Genomic DNA, 4,378 nt, shown 5'->3' with positions numbered 1-4,378 from the left:
GGGTCTGTGCGTCGCACTTTCTGACATGTTTGATGTGTTTGCATGTCTCGGTGTGATGTGTGTGTACAGCAGTGTGTGTGTGTGTGTGTGTGTGTGTGTGTGTGTGTGTGTGTGTGTACAGTAAAGGAGGGGGACATCATTTCTGCAGCGCCTGTGTCTTGTTGCCGCATTTCTTGCTGACAGGTCTGATCAGAAAGTGATGACAGCCTATGATTGTCAAAACGCCTGTCGGTGAGTGGCAGCTCGGCTTTGGCTCTGCCTTATTTTCCACTTCCCTTCCCCCTGGTCTTGTCACATCTCTTTCCCGGCAGTGGGGTTGGCTTAACTCGGAGTGAAGGTAAGAAGAGGCTCGTATAGGCGGCATGAGGAACTCAATCTCGGCGCGTTGTGTTGAGGCCGTTGTAGGTGTCACGCGTTAATACTCCCACGGCGGTTGAGGAAGCGAGCTGTGCAGTGACAGTGTGGGAGTTAAACCAGGAGTTGGAGAGTTGAGTTTGGTAAGTGTCTCAACAAACAAAAGCAGAGCTGCCTCTCGCATCTTGCGCTGGACAGGTGGGACAAGAACAATGTGTGTATGTTTACTAGTAGACGTCTCAAACCAAGAGCTTTCTGAACGGGGCACAATGGGTAAAGTTCGCAATTAAAAGATTTTAACAGGTGATCCACAGAAAAAAACTGGGTGTTTTTTTCTGCAGTTTGCGAGGCGTGTAGTGGTCTGAACTTGTCAAATCCTACCCTGTCCTCCAAGCGTAGTTTTTGAACAATGTAAGACATTAATGTGCACATTTTTCAGAGAACTTCCCACAAAGGGCAGCTGACAGACATTCATCAGTTTCTGAGAAGATAAATGTTGAATCTGGAGTGTGGGTCTCTGGCGTGACATTGAACAAAGTAGTTTGAAGCATTTTTAGTCCATCTAACATGAGATGACTCCAATATAACTTTACAGTACCTTCAGCGGACCCCTCCTGTCACTCAGCAAACGACATACTGCTGACATTTTTTGGGGGGTATGTAGGGTTGGGCAGGTGTCATGGTTTAAAAAACTGAATGAACTTCATCAACTGAAGTTCCAACAAACTTGCGGTTTGTTACTTTAACAAGGTCCCCTTCCAAATGTTGCATAGCTGATGACTTGAGATGGTCACCACGAACGACGATATAGGTTGACCGTGAAAGCAGCTTATTACAAACCATGTTTATGTATGTTGTTAGGTGGCGACCTCTAGCACCATTGTCATTAATACAGCAGTTGCACAAAGAGCAAAAAGTTACATACGTAAGTAGGTATATTAAGCAACACCACTATGTTTTCCTACACCTAAAGTTTTCTTAACCTTACAGCACAGCTAGTGTACAGCAAAGGTCTGGTACACCTGTCACTGACACGTTGCAACAGTCATATTGTTTTTTGAACAGTCATATATCAGTGTTATGCTGGTGATTTACAGCTGACCCCACCCTGCTGAGATCCAGCCATTAAGATCCAAGCTGTAATAAAGTGTGTAAAGTTCCCCTTTAAAGACACAAGATAAGCATCTCCAACTCAATCTCTTAGTTGACTTGTAATGGTCTCAGATCAGCTCTTTATGTAAACAGCTAAACAGCTGTTTGGGTGTGTTTGGCTCATCAAATTAACTCTTTATATCAACACAGTTAAGTGCAAAGTCCACACTTGTCACCGTGCTGCCGCTCCTCCACCGCCCTCCTGTCATTCTTTCTGTCACTCTATTACGACTGTGATCAGGATTGTTGGATAGCTGTTAATTAAAGAGATGTCAAAGCCATCATGCAAACGATAGTGACTTAATGCGGGGGCGAGAAAAATAAAATACTTGGAGTGTGTCTTTAACAAAAGAGGGAAAAAAAGCCTGGTTTGACTTTGCAGCAAGCTGCTCGTGTCGCGGAACCAGGACACAACTTACCCTCAGTGGAGATGTTAGGCAAGGCAAAAGTGACAGGCCAACATCCATCCGCCTCCTCAACTTGTCTATTTATATGTATATTCATATTCATGAGCCATTGGACCATGCGCTGTTGGCGATGCATTTAGCGTTATTGGAAAAAGTGAATCTCAGTCCTCCCCCCTGGCAACTGACAGAGAAAGATTGCAGTGCCCAAGTGACAAAGGACTGGCAGGGCCTGGTACTAAATCATAGTACTGACGTGGGCAATGAAAGCAGAATCTCATCTCTGGACTTGTAAAAATGACTCTACCCTTCACTTTGGGCATTAAGTGGATTGTTGGTTCCTCTATTAACACATCTCTTAAAGACGTGCGAGTCGTTGAGCAGCTGTTTGAAGTCCCGGGATGAGGAACAAAGATGATTTGATAATTTACAGCTCCTTTAAACTTTTTACCTCCATGTCTCTGTGAGACGAGAGCATTTTGGCCTCGGAGTAGAGCGCATAAGATGGGATGGCAGTTAACCTTTAAGTCCGCCGACAATTTTAAAAAACGCAGCAAATTAAAGCGACTTTGTTATTATCAGAGTCCACTTCAGAAAAAGGCAACCTTACTTCTGTAACACTGACGACTTAAATATCTACAAAGCAATTCAGTGGTAAGATTTCAGTGAGCAATGTTCTATGTAAGCCAATAATTCACTTGCAAAGGAAAACAGAACCGAAAATAACTGTACATTTAAATTGAAACTGAGTTTCTAAGGGACAGTGTTTGCATTTTGTGCAGTGACATTTACAAACTACACAACAGAAGAAACGCTCACAGCATACTTTATTTGTGAATTAGTTTGAAGTATAATCCATGCATCAAGGAGCACAGCGCAATTTGTTTGCAAACCACCAATACGTTCACATTTGAATGTGTCATAGGCTGTGGACCCTACAGACATTTCTACAGAACCTGTCACATTCACATTATATGTTTATTATTGACTTGCATACCGGAAAGTGGAGGGGGCAGCGGTGGATTTACAGGAGAAGCCAGTGACCACAGTTCAAGACGGTGTTTTTAATATTTGTAAGTTAGACACCACTGGATATCTGTAAGCTGTGTTCCAAGCTGTGTTTGTGGCGACAAAATCAGGATGTGTTTTATAGCTGTGTTTGTTGTAAGAATAACAAGATATTTTTTTTTATGGAAGGTCGGGAAACCTCTCGCTGTGTGTGAAGTGACAAAAACACAGGATCTCGGGACTACGCCAACAGAATTTGTTGCAACTAAAACAGATATTCTTAAACCAAAACATGGTCTCTTCCGAAGGTTTGTGCCTAAACCTAACCAGAGCATAAGCACAGCATGGTCACAACTTAAAATAGAAAACTGGACTTAAAGAAACGTAAAGTTTCAACATTAAGAAATGTAGAGTTTCAACATACCGGCAGTAACGTACATTTGTTCTGAGGATTGGGTGTGTGCACAACGAGAAAATGCCCCTACAATTAAAGTGCCTTGTATTGCTTTGAATTGCCCTGAAGTGACAGTGCTTAATATGAACACGCAATGTGTAAAATACCAATGTTATTCAGGTCCACGTGCAAATGTTTTTTCTGCAAAATAGACACTGAGGTACTGACTGAAACAAAGGTAATGTAGTCTCGCAGCAGTTCAGCAGGACTCCTTTGTGCATGTACTGAACGCTTCAGCCACAGAAACACCAAATAAACACAGCAGTGTACTCTCCTCCGGTCTGAGCAGGCAGGTGTCGTGTAGTTCATGACACCGACGTCGCTGCACTGCAGCACTTGATCATTACTGACACATATCCTGCTGTGCCTCTAACTTGAACACCGTCCAATTCAGAGTAATTCATCAAAATGCCAGAGGGCACAGGTGAGATAAAAATGCTACTTCGCCACCACAAAGCCTCTCACCGCAGCGCCATAAAACCAGAGATCTCAGCCAAAAGAAGCTTGTTTTCTCCAACAAGAACACATTGTAATACTTTCTTAAACATCTAATTATATCCTAAATATATATATGGTAGATTATACCTGTATTAAATGGGTTTGCATTAAAGGTGGTATTTGTAAAGGTAGCTTACAGCTGCTCACTATACTGGACTTGCGACTCTTCTGCCTGAAGCGACTAGATGCTGTTAGCCAGTACAATGAGTTAACCAGGCAATTAAGTCTCGTAAAAGACAGACCCTTGGTTGTATTTACCTCGTCTTTCTTGACATTTGTTTTTATCTGTTTATGTTTTAGACTATGTAGCAAACAAAGTGGTACAGCGGTATGTGGAGACAGGACAGGCCGGGACTAGCTGGTTGACAACTCTGCAACACAGTACAGAGACGTCTTTGACACAACGCCAACACTGTCGTTTCTTTACATTCTGTTGAACTACAATTCTTGGCCACACCTTGAAGAACTGACTGTGCTGGTCTTCAGGAGAAGGATTGGGATAGCTTGA

The sequence above is a fragment of the Sparus aurata genome, chromosome 3 (genome assembly GCF_900880675.1).
Source record: "Sparus aurata chromosome 3, fSpaAur1.1, whole genome shotgun sequence".
Classification (NCBI taxonomy): domain Eukaryota; kingdom Metazoa; phylum Chordata; class Actinopteri; order Spariformes; family Sparidae; genus Sparus; species Sparus aurata.
Note: the sequence above shows the minus strand (reverse complement) of the source record.